We start from the raw sequence: 17,442 nt of genomic DNA, 5'->3' as shown, positions 1-17,442 counted from the left end.
ATCGACAAATATATGGTAAAGATCATCAAACTTGTATATGTATGTAGATTTAGATTTTATCCTTAATTATTTTATAAAAAAGGATTTTTCCCATAGTAACGATGATATCTAAAGAGTACTTCCTAATATAAATTGAAAATTAATAAGATATCACCTATCCTCGTCGTGAGGGTAGTGATTTCCAAATCCCGAAAATTTGTAAAAAATAAAGCCAGTTTCCTATAATCATTAATTTTTTGGTGAAATAATACAGATTGATTATTTTGAAATCTTATTTTTTTCTAATCAATCTAATTAAAATCTCTTGATAAACGTACATAAGATACTACTTATATTTTATCAAAAATATGGAGCATATATATAAAAATGTGGGAAGAGTGACAATTGATTGACCTATGATATCATCAAAATAAGGAAAATAGATACTTAGTTACTCCATAAGTCGTACTAAATTTAAATTTTGGATATTTTAAATTTCTTATCATTATGAAATTGTGGCCAGATTGTAATCATATATCTATATCTTCAATTCTTATAATTGGGTTTGTCCGAACTAAATTATAAATTATATGCATTTGCAGTTTTGTATATAAAGGGCCCCACAATATTAGAAATTAGCTGTCAATCAAAACAAAATAAGTAAAACTTATAAAATGGCATATGCCGGTAGACACATATTAGAAAAACAACTATTAATTTTATAAAGTTCAAAAAAGATATCCACTATATAGAAAATATAATGATAGTGATTTCGAATATAATGATACAACTAAATAGAAATAGAATATCTAATATATATTCTTTAGAGATTTTTTAAACGGCCTCATTTTCAAACAAATCTTTGGATTCTAGATATTGTAATCATTTATTGTCTAAATATGCATTTGCAGTTTTGTATATAAAAGGGCCCACCAATATTAAAAATTAGCTGTCAATCAAAATAAGTAAAACTTATAAAATGGCATTTGCTGGTAGACACATACTAAAAAAACAATTATTAATTTTATAAAGTGCAAAAAAGATATCCACTATATAGAAAATATAATGATACAACTAATATAGAATATCTAATACAGATATATTCTTTGGAGATTTTTTAAACGGCCTCATTTGCAAATAAATCTTTGGATTCTAGATATTGTAACCATTTATTATCTAAATACAATTTATCACTAAAAATCTAATAATATCTTTAGAGATGAACCATGGATACCATATACCCAAGTAAAAAGGCTGGATAGCACTATAAATTCTGAGATTTCTCATATTTCATATCTCACTTCTTCAAGCATTTTTATTTTACGTTCTTCTTTAACAGATAATATTTTGTTCGTGAGAGAGAATTTGTAATGGCTAACAATGGTCAAGAAGCAGGAGGGAGTGGCGGTTCTTCGTCTAGAAGGGGGAGGAGAAGTGGAAAAAAAGAGGAGCCTAAAGTAAGGCAAAGAGGCTTGGGTATTGCCCAACTAGAGTTTCTGAGACGTCAGGCTCAAATGGCCCCAGCTTCAGGCTGGGGTGTGATTCCTAACCAGCTGCAGGTATGAACGTTAATTTCTTTTCTTTATTGTTATAACTATATGGTTCCTTCATCCAATTTTTTTTCATTTTTTTTATGTTGAATTTGAGTAAAAAGAGTCCCATCTATGGTTGTTAACGTCATCTATGTAGGTGCCCCCATTTCTGAATCCTCCTGTGGCTCCTTCTGTGGCTGCACCAGCTCTGGCAGGTGTTCAAGGCCTAATGGTATCGTATCGTATATGTTTAATAAGTATAAGTCCATGTTTCATTTCTTTTTATATGACTTGAAATATATCTATCATTTTTTGTTGGTAATATATCTATCATTTTTTGTTGGTTTTACAGGGGGGTTTAAACAACTTTCAGATACATGGTGCTCCATCACCGTCTGTGTGGCATACTTCTGCTCCTGCACCATCTTCAACTCATGTACCCCAAACTGTATGTAACAAGACTTGTTAAAGTATGAAATGTATATACACAAGATTGAAAACAGAATTACACAAAAACAAGCTTAATAGAGAGACTATATTTTAAATATATTCATATATATTTTCGATTAGTACTTACACTTAAGTGGTATACACATATTTTCGATCCATTTATCAACTTATTAATTTCATTAATTGTGCAGGAAGAAAAAGAAACGGAACAAAAGCGCAAGAGAGCTCGCACTGATTCATCGGTCTCAGGGAGTTCGGCAGCTCACTACAAGGAAAACAGCATCAGACAAGCGTTTTTGCCCGTTGTCTGATACCAAGAAAAACCGTGGTCTATTGCGATGCCGTCTGATACACGCCTCAGACAACGGTACCGACCGTTGTGTGAGATCAAGAAACACAACGGTTTATGTTTAACCGCGTGTTGTGTTACACCCAGAAACAACAACAGATAAGTTTAACAAAGTGTTGTTATAAACATTTCACAACAACAGTCATATTTCGAATTTGTGTTGTTATTAGGACTATCCACAACAGTTTGTGGATATATTTACTTGTTAATAAGAGTATCAGACAAGATTGTTTGAGTTATAGAGGCTCGTGTTTTACCACCTTGTACAACGGGCTTAGAGTAGTGGTCACTTGTGTAAGGCTCCTTATAACAATAGTTTATTTGATGAAACAATTGTGTGAAAGCTCTTCTACAACGGTTTTTGTTCCAAATGCTTGAATAATGTTGATTTAGACAATGGTTTGTTACTACTATATACTTATTTGTATATGTCTTAGACAACGATTTTATTCTTAAAATTGTGTTGTTTGTAGGGCATAAGACAACTGTTTTCTTTTTCTTTTCCTTTTGTATTTAGTTATGTCACACAATGGTTTTACATAACCTAATCAAATCATGCTGAAGAATATAATTAACAAGCCATAAATTAGTAACAAAAGTTTTTATTACCAACTATAGTAACAACGTACAATCACATACAAAAATTTGTTTCACACAATTGACAAGAGCCTATATAGAGTAGATAGAAGCCAACAGAAAGCCCTTTGCAAGATAGAGCAGCTTATTGGAGTTTGACCTCCATAATTGTTGCAAGAAAAATAATAACTCCTAGTGTTAGACAATAGGGCTTTAAGATCTACTCTGTATTTGTTGTCTTCTTGACGACAACTCCATTTAATACTAGGGCCAGTAGCTGAATCGACACATGCTTTCCATCCTTGGTTGGCCAGAGGCCCCCATAGAGCAGCTTTTTGTTCATCTGACTAAAAATGAATAAAGCAAATGAGCACATGAAGTTTTTACCATACAAAATTCAGATAAACCACAACCAAATATGCAGCTCAGGCAACTCTTTACTCTTACACACAGTTTGTCAGAGAACAACACTCTTAAGCAGGTTCATATGTCTCGGTTTTATGGCATTAAATTCATGCACAAGATGATCACAAAGTCAGCTATTAGAAGCACAATTCCCCAACTTTTGGCCCTTATGACAAAGAAAAACCTAGGTTATCAGTGCACCCACACTTAAAAACTCCAAGTCTTCTTAATTACGTTCAAGCGTTTCTAGTTGTTACGACTTTGCACATGAATGAAGTCGGTCAATTCAAGCTTAGTCCATTACTAAAATTATCGTCCTTGATGATTCGAATAGTGTGCTTAAATTGTTCGTATTTGTCAATTGCCAATTTTAGTAAATTCCCAGTTTGTTATCTAATCAGACTTACTCATATCTTTTACATGTCTTAATCTACTGCCTTTGACCACAATTAAGTAGTATAACTCAAACCTTAACTGCCATACTATTAATAATTATAAGGTAATTTAATTTCTACACAAACTAATCATCTATCACAAAAATCTCACCTAACCTAAAACTCTCACACATGTTAGAGTAAAAACTAACAAAAAAAATAATCACAGATCGCAAATACTACATATATCTATAAGAAGAAAAAGAATTCCCAACAACCCATAATCTAATAAGAAAACAAACACAACCAATATAGAGAAAGATAACACTGAAGGCCAATGAATGTTGATACACATAATCAAGAACACATATCATATATGAATGACACATATATTTATAAACACATATGAAGCTGAAAATGCATACCGGCAGAAATGAAGAAGAGGCGCGGCTAGAGGGAGTGAAAAGAGTGAGCAATACAACAGCAGCAGCATCTAGAGCTCCTCCTGGATTCTGGTGGAGGAGCATCATTCCGGCAGATTCAAACAAGGCAGCTACTCCGGTAAGTCAAAACTAAACAATAAAATAGCCTCCCTTACAAAAAAACAGAACAGAGAGAGAGAGATGAGGGGGATGAAAATAAATAAAGAAATCTATGCTTCTTTTTATCATATCTTTAACTGAGCTTGCTCTCAAAATGTCATCTCTTTAAGCACATTTTCTCAAAAATTAAAAAGGGGACCTAGATATTCTGATCCTTAAGGAGAAGGTGTTCAAAAGCAGGCTGATGTGAGATTGGAATAAAGTAAATGGTATCCCCATCTGGGCTCTGCTCATTCAAAACAACACCAATTAAGAACTATACTTTCCTATAAACAAAATCAAAATACTATACAAATGCAAAAACAAATGTGACACAAATGCTAAATACATACATAAAAATGTGAGTAGATGTAAAGATATGACCTGAATGGATTTGATGGGGGGCTTGTTGAGTCGATTTAAGTGCTTCTGATGAACTTCAAGCTTCTGCCAAAAAAGGCCACTCCCTCTAGGCACAGGGCTACTCCAACACAAAGTGAAGAAGAAAAACAAGAAAACAAGAGGATAAAGAGAAGAGAGACAACTACAGAGAAGAGAAGAGAGAGCCGGACAGAGAAGAGAGACAACGAGAGAGAATATTGGACAGAGAGAAGAGAATAAAGCTAGATGGTCAGAGAGAGAAGAGAAGAGAAGAGAGACACCTGAGAGAGAGAAGCATAAAGGGGGAAGGCCGTCGACCTGCCGATTGGAGTTTGGAGAGAAAGATAAGGGGGGGAAATCAAAATTAGGGTTAATGCTGAAGGGGGGAAACGAAAACTTATGCAGGGGAATGAAATGGTTCAGCTGGAAAGTTTAAAATAAAAAATTGTATTATTATATTTTAATATATTGTCTAGTTGAATTATGAAAAAAATGAATGTTTTAAATATTTATTTATAGTTGATTATCGAAATATCATTAAAAATAGAATTTTAAGTATATGATAATTTAATAATATTAAAAATAAATATTTTATAATTATCTTATACGATCTTTTAGCAAGACTATAGTAGGATATTGTGTCTGGTAAACAAAATAATTTAAATTAATTTAAACAATCAGTAACCACCAAAAAATTCAGTTATTAATATATATTATAATAAAATTATGTAATATTATTACATATTACATATTATATACTGAAATATAAATTAGTTGAAACTAAAATATTTTAAGAGTCAAATATAATTGAAATATAAATAACTGAATATTTTTATGGTTACTAATTGTTGTTTTGGGGAGAATCACCAGGCTCATTTTTTCACCTAGATAGATGTGCTTATTTTGTTTTGAGTAATTTTTTGTTATTTATATAATATTAATAATTGAAAAATATTACAAAATAGTATTAGTATGTCTTTAACGTTAAAATTTAGGAAGTACACAATAGAAATTTTGTTTTATATACGATAAGCACTTTATTAGTTATTAATTAGTAATTAGTTTTGGGATTACCATTGTATTAATTTTAAAACATATATTTATATTATGCATATATGCAAATATATATTGTTCATTTGGACAATAAAAATAATTTTGTAGTTCGGATGTAAGTATTGGTTCAAACAACGCTTAAGGGAAAATCCATTGTCTAAATTAGGCTCAAACAACGCTTAAGGGAAAATCCGTTGTATAAAAGTACAGTAGACAACGGTTTATGGGAAGAAAACCGTTGTATAATAAATTTTCACTTTTATGAGTTAAAAATTCGCATTTCCTTGATCAATTCTTATTTTTATACTTTTTAACTAAAAAAATATAGTTATATTATGCATATATGCAAATATGTATTGTTCATTTGTAATACCAAGGCAAATTTTACTTCGGATGTAAGTATTGGTATGTGTTCTATGTTAACAATTCAGAAAGTACTGGATGGAATCTTTGTTATGTATAAGATTAGCTTTATATTAATTGATAAATATTTTTTTCGGTGATCTAACCGTACGGATGTCGAGAAATAACAATATTAGTCATGTATTAAAAATATCAAAAACTTTTATGTTTATTTTGTATGTTTTTTTAACAATATTAATCAAACGTAAATTTTGTCTTATTGTAAAAAGGTGTTTTTTGTCCTATAGTGTCTAACAGACAACGGTTTTTATACGCACCTATGTTGTCACATTGAAAGTGACACAACTGTTACGGAAGTTATACCGTTGTAAGAGAAAACCATTGCCTAAATTAGGCTCAAACAACGCTTAAGGGAAAATCCGTTGTATAAAAGTACTGTAGACTACGGTTTATGGGAAGAAAACCGTTGTATAATAAATTTTCACTTTTATGAGTTAAAAATTCGCATTTCCTTGATCAATTCTTATTTTTATACTTTTTAACTAAAAAAAATATAGTTATATTATGTATATATGCACATATGTATTGTTCATTTGTAATACCAAGGCAACTTTTACTTCGGATGAAGTATTGGTATGTGTTCTATGTTAACAATTCAGAAAGTACTGGATGGAATCTTTGTTATGTAAAAGATTAGCTCTATACTAATTGATAAATATTTTTTTCGGTGATCTAACCGTACGGATGTTGAGAACTAACAATATTAGTCATGTATAAAAAAAATCAAAAACTTTTATGTTTATTTTGTATGTTTTTTTAACAATACTAATCAAAAGTAAATTTTGTCTTATTGTAAAAAGGTTTTTTTTGTCCTGTAGTGTCTAACAGACAACGGTTTTTATACGAATCTATGTTGTATCATTGAAAATGACACAACTGTTACGAAAGTTATACCGTTGTAAGAGAATCCATGTTCTAACTTAGGCTCAAACAACGCTTCTCAGAACACAGCAAACAAAACACTTGTCTCATTACAACAACGGTTTCTCAGAATATTGTCTGAAGTTTCTTCAGACATCGGCACTAAAAACAGTTGTCTATTGTGCATCATCACACAATACCACTGTTAAGATACCGTTGTCTGATTGAATTTACTAGACAACATTTTTTTAACGGTTGTAGGTCGTGGTGTTAGACAATAGTTTTTCGAGGACGAAAAAAAAGTGTCATGTCTTTGTTTCGGCCAACGCTTTTTTCAGCGTCCGTTGTCTGATTAGTGTTGTCTGATTCCAGTTTTGTTGTAGTGGCTCCAGGATCAAGTAGTAAAGAAGAACCAGATTTGGAGCTCCGTCTTTCCGTTGGAGATTCAACTATTTAAATGTCGCCACAAATAGATCTAGGTTATGTAAGATAGCTAGGTTGGTTATCTTAGTCAACAATTTGTGGCTATGCAGTTTTTGAACAAGTTTAAGGAGCTCAATCTTCATTCTTGAACCTTTTTTTATATGATTAAATCCAGGATTATCCTTTTCACATGAAAAAGCATATTAAGATCTTTAGATTTTAACTTGTGATTCTAAATTATCTTTTGTGGTATTTAACCAAGATTACAAATTATGTTAAAAATATTATAGTATTCGATTCATATAAGTTCAAGTTTGATGGTCTTTAAATGCGTACGAGTAATTATGAAATTTTTAAACTGATATTTCATTAGAATTTGGTAATATATTTTATAATCTTAGCAATATCTCTACTATGTAAGAGATTTTTATGAACCATGTTTAGATCTTATAACTCTGTTTTACGGCGATTTTTCGTAGATTTTGTATAAAAGATCGACGGTGATCTATAGAAATCTATGTAATATTATTACGTCAGATGACAATGTTATTAGTTTCTCGTATGTGGGACTCTCTATCTTCTTGGGTAGATAATCGATCGTCTTTCATTTGGATAGACGATCGATTATCTACCCAAAAAGATAGAGAGTCCCACATAAGAGAAAAGGTCACAAATAGAGTTGAACCAAGTAACATTGCAAAGGCATAATGATAGTATGGTCGGGATATCCCCGCCCTCCGAACCGGACGTGAAGGTCTCCCCTCATCCGGCTCTCTGCAGGGGAATCTCCACACACCGCTTTCCCTAATATCCTCCGTTTACCATATCATGTGGGTTTAGAGGAGATCCCAGAGGCTCGCTCGAAAAGGCTGCTATACCATACTTTTTGACTTAACTCTATTCTAGTAGTCACTAGACTCACTATAGTAGTCCATCCGGCTGCTCTTGTTGAAATCATTACTCTTCATTATCCCGTATTTGATGGTCTTTAAATGCGTACGAGTTTTTAAGAAATTTCTAAACTGATATTCATTAGAATTTGGTAATAGATTTTATAATCTTAGCAATATCTCTAATATGTAAGAGATTTATATGAACCATGTTTAGATCTTATAACTCTGTTTTATCGTGATTTTTCGTAAATTTTGTATAAAAGATCGACGGTAATCTATAGAAATCTATGTAATATAATTACGTCAGATGACAGTGTTATTAGTTTCTTAATTCGATTAAATTGCAAAAAATGTTGTGAATGACAAAATCGTCACTAGGATATCTAAAATGTCTTTGTATATAACTGACTAATATAGATACACATAAAAAAAATGTAATACCATAAATGATTTTATAATCATATAATAAATACACAATGTAGTGTGGGGATGTGTCACCCAAGCAATGCTCGAACCAGGATTAAAATCTCGGGGTGACTGAAATATATGTTTTTACATCCCCAATTAAGCATTTTTACTACCGATGATCACATAAGAAAATAAAATATTGTTCCATGATGTGAATCCACCGTGTATCTCCGCGTCGAGTTAAAGATGTTTATTGATACTTCCCTTTTAAAGAAAATACATCACCACTTTTTAAACTCATTTTTGTGTGTAAGTTTATATTGTCTTCATTAAAGCATTTCATTTATATTTTTACACGAAGTCCTGACCAAATTCACAATACGATAAAGATGATAAAAAAAAATTACTCACAGGAGAACATTTAGACATAGCAACAACTAATAACTGTAATTTCATGACTCCCGTGGTAATTTAATGTAATTCGAGAGTACCGAATTAGACTACCACATTTTAATTCACAACTAACAAAGAAGTCTAAATTATCATTCTAATTAGCAAGGACATCCCAAGTCAATTCAAGATCAAACGACGACATATGTGTAAGAGAACACCCTTCAAATTCTAATTCTTGGAGAACCTCGATCAACAATTTCATTATACAAAATCACAAGTGATACAAAAAAATTAAAAATTAACCATTTGTCCAAGAATCAAGAAATTCGTGAACAAAATAAATAATAATAAAAGGATAATCAATCAATTTATTATATCTTGAAAATTGGAAAGCAAGTGAGAAGATAGAGTATTAAGTAAATATGGAAACATCAATTGAATCTAGACGACTTGTGAGTTAGGCTATACTGTAATGTTGTCTTTCCTCTTTTTTTTTTCTGGTTAAATTACTTAAGTTAAAGATTAATTTTACTAAATTTGTTTTAATTTCTAAAATCTTCACTTTTATTCTTTTTATGCTAGATATTATCATTTATATGTTTTAAACAAATTTTACAAAATAAGCCACCTCTTTATTCTCATAGGACATTTAAAAAATATATGTTGACATCTATGATTCAGCAGGGACAAAAAAAATACACTAGTTTTTCGAGGTTAAGGGTATTTTTAGCGTAGGGCTGTAATTCGAGCCGAGCCGGCCAAGTTTCGAGCCGAGCCTAATTTGAGCCAAGTTTAATCGAGTCGAGCCGAGCCGACTCGTTTAACTAATCGAGTCTAAATCTTTGCCCGAACTCGACTCGTTTAATTTCATGAGTCGAGTCGAGCTGGCTCGTTTAGATAAACGAGCCGGTTTTAACGAGTCGAGCGAGCCAGCTCGTATAATTTTACACTAAATCAAGCCTAAACCTCTACCCGAACTCGGCTCGTTTATTTTCACGAGTCGAGTCGAGCCATCTCCTTAAATTAAACGAGCCGGAACCTTTGCCCGAATTCGGCTAGTTTAACGAGTCGAGTCGAGCCAAGCCCAGTTAACGAGTTCGAGCCGGGCGAGCTCGCAAGCAGCCCGACTCGAATTACAGCTCTAGTCTAGCGTCCCCTAGCCCCCTCCCCAAGGTTAGAATAATGTGCATTGTTACACAACTAATTTCTTTGTTTACAATTATACTCTCAAATTTTTTTAGAGAAACACTGCCGTCTAACCTTATATATAAATGTGTATATGATGTACGAATAATTCACATAATATACTTGTGTTGTCATATTTTAAGGATTTGTAGCTATATATAAAACTAATGTTTTTCATATTTAAGTGTTATGCAAAAATCCTAGATATTATACGTACATTAATAAATAGTAGATATTATTTTATAACAACCTCAATTAACTATTGGGTTTTTAAATATACTGCTGGTGTTTTTAAAATTACAAAATGAAAAATGACAAGTTTCATATGTTAATATTACATTTGGTTGCAGAAAAATGAAAAATTGATGTTATACTCCTACAAAGTGGAGAATGGGATGAAAACTAAATATATCAACTTTGAGCGTGGATTGTTGTTTCCCAATTATTATAATTACAACATATTGGTCGCAATGATATCCATCGAAATCAAGTTAATTGGAACCTGAGTTAGTTGAGATTAGAATAGATTATTAAGTAAGAGATGAATATCCTCCTTTTGAGATAGCAGATGATAGTCAACTTATGTTCTATATAGAGCTGAAAAAAAAGAATCTAATTTCACAAAGTTCTCTTTATGCTTGAAAAATGAAATGAAAAGCATATAGCCTTTTTCTGGAACAAGTAATATTAGTGTGTGCCCATCTTATTGGGATGTCAGTGTGCGATGTTTTGTTGTTCTTGTGTGTCTCTGTATGTGGTTTGATTATCATTCTAAAAAGGATTTCTACGGTATTTTGGGAGATCTATAAGACTCACATCGATTTTGGGATGATGGTGGATACCGCAAGAGCTCACTTTTCACAACAAAAAAATGTTCATATTTTGTGGATTACCATCTTTCAAAGGATTAATATTTTCTTCTCTTAACATTCTTTTCTTCTCTCTAATTTCCTCCAATTCTTCATCAACATCAGATTCCACATCAATATCATCACCAGATAACAATTCCTCGTCAATACTACATTCACTATCATCATCCTTTCTATAATCAGGATCATCTAATTCATCACCATCATCTAACAAATTCCAGTCATGTTCAACACTATTACTAAAATCTTTTTTTTGTTCTTCAGCGCAATGATCAGCATATATTGAGACAAAACCTGATTTTATTGCTCTTCAATTGACTCATGATTCCACAACAATTTATAAACTTCTTTATCTACAGACAGATGTTTCTTGTAATAAAGTTTAAGACCATTTCCATAACCACTGCCATTAAAATAAGCTAAGAAGCGCTCTAATAAAAGGTCATTAATCTCAACCCCATAGATGGTATCGCATTTACCTCCCTTGCAGTAATATATTCCTTCCCTTGTTTTGAATTCACCCCCATGATATATCTCAAGCTTGATAGTGTCCATTAAACCCGTGACAAAATAAATTAGGGAAATGGTTAAGAAAATAACAGATTAATTTTGATTCTGTCAAATAACAACGAGATAAGTAGGGCTGAGCATTCGGTCGGTTCGGTTCAAAACCGAACCGAACCGAAATAATCGAAAACTGAAATGCAAATATTTTATTAAACCGAACCGAACCGAATTATCTATTAAACCGAACCGAAACCGAACCGAAATAATTCGATTAATTCGGTTTCGGTTATGAAAAAACCGAATTTAGAATTATGCAGCAGCTGTGTCACTTGTGTGTGGCCAGAACTAAATTGAATAAAAAGTAAAATTTAGATTCGGAATAAGAGGAAAACACAGGGCGGAGAGAAATTTCGAGTTTGAGGATTCGAGCGTTCAGGTGAGGTTATCAGCCCTGTGTAACACACCAATCTGTATAATCAGATCTGTGTGATGATTGTGTATTGCCTGGATGTCGGTGTTGTTGCGTTGGTTGATTGTTTATTAATCGGAGAAGGGAGTCCGGCGTTGGCGTGTAGCCGGAGTGGTGGTGAAGAGGGCGGCAACGACGCCGCATCTGGAGGTCGAGGGAGGCTATGGGAGAGATGAAGAAGGCTGTGCTCGGTGTTTCCGGTGGCGCGACAGGCTGTTGGCCGGAATTGATGGGAAGGGCAGAGGCGGAGAGCCTGTAACTAGGGAGTGGGTTTGTTAGATTAGGGTTGTGTGTGTGTACTGAGTCACGACCTCACTCTCTCATGTGTATGTGATTATTCTATTCTATTAACTATTTATCTATTATACTTTAAAATAATATATATATAATTCGGTTATTTCGGTAATAACCGTATTTATAGTTTTAATAACCGAACCGAACCGAATTGTAATTCGGTTAATAATCGAAAACCGAATTAACCGGAATTTTCAGAAAAATAAAAATCGAACCTAACCAGAATTACACGGTTCGGTTCGGTTTTTCGGTTTCGGTTCGGTTTTGCTCAGCTCTAGAGATAAGTATGTGTATGACTTGATCATACCTTAGTTTCCTCTGATTGGTGCTTCCCCGGTTGTTTTAGCAGGAAGAGCCGTGGACTCCCATGTATGAATATAACAGAGGTTTTTTGTTGATCGTGGCAGTGAGGGTTACTAACCTTCTTTTATTTTGTTTTGTTATTGATATGGATTATAAATATATTATCATTTACACGTAATTTGCCACGTAGTCCATTGCTTAACGTCTGTTAATTGTTTTTAACAGAATGTTTAGTTACTAATTTTTGTAGTTAAGTGGTAATTTTCTAAAAAGCTAGATAGTTTAGTGTTAAAAAAATTCATTTTCCCATTGCATAAATATTATTTTTTGATTTGTTTTTTTATAATATGAAGATTGCATTTGCAACCATATATGCAACCGCCAGCTAATCACGATTGATTTTAGAAAAAATTGTGAAAATTGAATTTAATTACGTAAGAAGTGGTGGTAAAAGCTGAAAAATGAGTTGCGGAACCAATACTAATAATCACAGAATCAACTAGAAAATCAACTAAAAGCAAAAATCAACAAAAAGAACAGGGTGAGGAAACTAAAAAGACAGAAGCACTGATCGTTCCTGCAGGTGGTATAATTTATGGTGGATATTCTAATGAATTGATCATACAGTCGCATGGAAATGGTGTTTGCGAGATTTTGCTTCTGCACCTATGTTTCTCGTATATGGGTTGGCTAGTGGCTACATCAGTGGCATGATACAGTTGATAGATCTGAAAGGCAATCTGACTACAAAATACAAATTGGGTTGGTCATAATTGCCCTGTTATAAAAATGGTATAGTTGGTAACGGTTATGTTTATAGCATCGCTATTCATGTATGATGATCTGTATTCTCCTATTATAAATGGAGAAGCTTGAAGGGGAAGAGATAATATATCAGAACAACAAAATTCCCAGAAAAATAGTTCTTCTATTCCTTGTTATGTTCTATTCTATATTTTATATACTTAAATTATACTAGAATCCTATATTCAAAACCAACAAATTGGTATCAGAGCCAACAACCATGAATAATTCTTTTACTGTTCCAAAACTTACCAAAGAAAACTATGGCCACTGGTGTATCCGAATGAAAGCTTTGCTTGGATCGCATCTGCTCTTCACAGATGATTGCTATTTTTTCTTCCGAGCAACAGAAGCGGAATCAATAGTTATGAAGAACATTATTCAGAGGTATGAAAATATGTCTGGCCAAGCGATTAACTTTAGCAAGTCTAGCGTCATTTTTAGTCCAAGCAGCTGCTAGTAGAGTTCGAATTTGTGAAATACTCGAAGTTACAGAGGTATTTGACCCAGGTAAATATTTGGGAGTGCCGATGCGAATTGGAAAGAAGAAAAATGAGGTGTTTAATTTTCTAAAGGATAGAGTTAGCCGTAAGTTACAGGGGTGGGTAAATAAGCCTATTTCGAAAGCTAGTAAGGTTACTTTGTTGAAAATGGCAGCTCAATGTATACAAAATTTCTGGATGAATCTCATGTTGCTAGGCATTCAACGTCTACTGAATGGATATTGGTGGGGATGTGGAAGTAACAGGAAGGGGATTAGATGGATGACATGGAAGAAAATGTGCACAAGTAAAGAAGGGGGAGGGCTGGGGTTTCGAGAGCTCAAGCAGTTTAATTTGGCTATGCTAGCAAAGCAAGGGTGGAGACTGTTGAATAATGAGAATCCACTTGTAACTAGTTTGATAAAAGCTCGATATTTTCCAAATATTGACTTCCTTAGTGCAACACTAGGAAATAATCCTAGCTATATGTGGCGGGGCATTTTATCAGCCCAGGAGCTTATTAAAAGAATCCCTTTACCGAGAATTGAGAGATGTGACTCGTGGTTTTGGAGTCTGGATGATAAGGGTCTATTCACGGTTAAAAGTTGTTATCACAAAATTCAAGGTGAACATAATAGCCCTTATTCAGGTTTTTGAAAGAAGTTATGGTCGATGAAATTGCCTGGAAAAGTTAATTTTCTATGGCGAGCGTGTAGTGCCTGTCTTCCGACAACAGTAGCCTTACTGACAAAAAGGGTGCAGGTAGATGTTAAATGCCCTTGGTGTCAAGTAGAAGACGAAGATGAAATTCATGTGCTTTTTACTTGTTCGTTTGCCAAATCAGTGTGGGAGGCAACTAGTGTGCATGATCTGATCCAAGTATTACCAGGTGAGAGGGTGTTTGATGTTCTGCAGCGAGTATTTGCCTGTGGAACTAGAGACCAGGTAGTGTTAATAGCTTTACTATGTTGGAATATATGGAATCGTAGAAATAAGTGGGTGTGGGACAAAGTTAATATGTCAGTTTTTGGCGTACAAGAAGGGGCAATGAATTTGTTGTATGATTGGAGAAAGGCACAACAGGGGGTGAGTAAAAACATTTCAGCTGTGAACACGATTCCTAGACACGGTGGAGTAAACCAGAGCAGGGGTGGATCAAAGTTAATGTCGATGCTGCCAGGTTCGAGGAAATGAATAGTATTGGAGTGGGTGCAGTCATTCGGAGTGATCAGGGTGATTTTGTGCAAGCTTGTACTCGAAGGTTTGACTCTTTGCTACAGCCAAGAGAGGCAGAAGCAATAAGCTTAAGGGAAGCACTATCTTGGGTGAAAGAACTGGGTTTCAAGAATTGTGTACGTTCGAAACGGATGCTAAACAATTGGCTGATGCATGCAATGGTGTTCATGGAGAGTCATATTTGATGGATATTTGCTAGAGATAATGACCAGAATAGAATACTGAGTAAACTGCTAGAATAAGATTTTATTTTTCAGCATAAGATAAAGAGACGTGCAACAAGCCTTTATATGCAGGCTTTGTATCCCACAATACAACTAATAGATAATGGAGAAAAAGTAGCAACTAATAGAGAGAAAATAGCAACCCACTACACCTAATATACTAAAAGATTGCTACCAGTTATTATCTAAACGTAACTGCAAAAAGAGAAAATATCGGAACACGTGTAATGCTCCTTCTGACTGCTCATTCTACCTTGGCTGTTTTTTGAATCACTCTCCAACACCCCCTCTTGATTCAAAATCACACACCCCCAGACCTTCTGAAGTATTCATGCTTATCTCTGGATACGCTTTTGGTAAGAATATCCGCTACTTGTTCATTTGTGTTGACATACTCCAGGACCACTTTCTCCTCAGCCACCAAATCCTGTACATAATTCACCTTTATATCCACATGCTTAGTCCGTCCATGATACACTGGATTCCTGCTCATCTGTATTGTACCCTTGTTATCGCAGTAGATAACAGTTGCTCCATCCTGTGCTTGATAAATTTCTGCTAGTATGTATCTCATCCACATTGAGTGACATGCCCCAGAGCTAGCTGCTACAAATTCTGCTTCTGAAGATGACAAGGCAATAGTTGGTTGTTTCTTCGAGCTCCAACACAGCAGCTGATCCAAAATTAAACAAGTATCCAGATGTACTCTTTCTATCGTCCAAACAACCAGCCCAGTCACTGTCCGTGAATCCTTCAAGTCTAAAGCCTGGAGTCTGACCAAACCATAACCCAAAATTTTTAGTCCCTTCAACATACCTCAATATTCGTTTTGCAGCTCCTAGATGATGCTTAGAAGGAGAATGCATAAACCTTGAAATAACACCAACAGAGAAGGCAATATCTGGCCTTGTGTGTGTTAAATAAATTAACCCACCAACTAGGCTTCTGAAATAGTTAGCATCAGCTGGCTCTGTGGTATCCTCCATTCGTAGTTTTTCACCACTGTTCATTGGTGTCGCCGCAATCTTGCAATTCAACATGTTGAACCTTTTGAGCAGATCAGTAGCATACTTTTTTTGGCATACAAAAATTCCGTTCCCCGTCTGTTTCACTTCAAGACCAAGAAAGTAGTGCAGCAAACCGAGGTCAGACATTTCAAATTTCGTTTCCATGCTCTCCTTGAATTCACAGATGAGTGAAGGTGATGATCCCATGTAAATTATGTCATCTACATAGACACACACCAGGAGGATATCGTTGCCACACCTTTTAATGTAAAGATTTGGCTCATGTAGGCTTCTGTTGAATCCAGTTGCAAGGAGATATGAGTTGATCTCGTCGTACCAGGTCCTATTGGCTTGTTTTAACCCATAGAGAGCTTTGCGTAGTCTGTACACCTTATTCTCTTCACCTTTAACTATGAATCCTTCTGGCTGGCAAACGTAAACTTCCTCCTTTAAAACACCATTCAGAAACGCTGATTTTACATCAAATTGGTAGACATTCCAACATTTATGCGCAGCTAAAGCAAGGAGAATTCTCACAGTATCAAATCTTGCAACAGGGGAGAATGTTTCCTCGTAATCAATGCCCTGCTGCTGAGGGTAACCCTTCGCTACAAGGCGTGCTTTATACTTCTGGATGCTTCCGTCAGGATGGTATTTGGTCTTGTATACCCATTTTAATCCAACAACATTTTTACCTGGAGGCAGGTCCACAAGTTCTCATGTTGAATTTTTCTCAATTGCTGAGATTTCTTCCTTCATCGCGTTACGCCACTCTTCCTTCGTATTGGCTTCTTCAAAGGTAACGGGATCAGCTATGAACAGTGCAAGAGTCTGCTCGTAGATATCATTTAAAGGCCTGAATTTGGTAGGAACATCCTCAGCCCCACCTTCATGATGTGCGGGAGAAGCGGTGGTCATTGGTTGGTACTCTCCTGCATTCACAACTTGGGGATCTTCATATGCAACTGGCATGTCTACTTT

The 17,442-nt window shown here is 34.4% G+C and overlaps 1 long non-coding RNA gene across 1 annotated transcript; it reads right to left on the bottom strand.

Annotated features, from left to right (window-relative positions):
• Positions 1–2,885: 2,885 nt before the first annotated feature.
• On the bottom strand, positions 2,886–5,016 carry LOC108199059 (uncharacterized). The gene is made up of 3 exons (XR_001802263.2): positions 4,631–5,016; positions 4,091–4,493; positions 2,886–3,233 (listed from the first exon to the last, which is right to left on the bottom strand). It is a non-coding gene; the product is annotated as an uncharacterized LOC108199059 (long non-coding RNA).
• Between the last annotated feature and the right edge of the window lie 12,426 nt (positions 5,017–17,442).

Source organism: Daucus carota, chromosome 8 (genome assembly GCF_001625215.2).
Source record: "Daucus carota subsp. sativus chromosome 8, DH1 v3.0, whole genome shotgun sequence".
Lineage (NCBI taxonomy): Eukaryota > Viridiplantae > Streptophyta > Magnoliopsida > Apiales > Apiaceae > Daucus > Daucus carota.
Note: the sequence above shows the minus strand (reverse complement) of the source record. Positions and strands in the feature narration are given on the sequence as shown.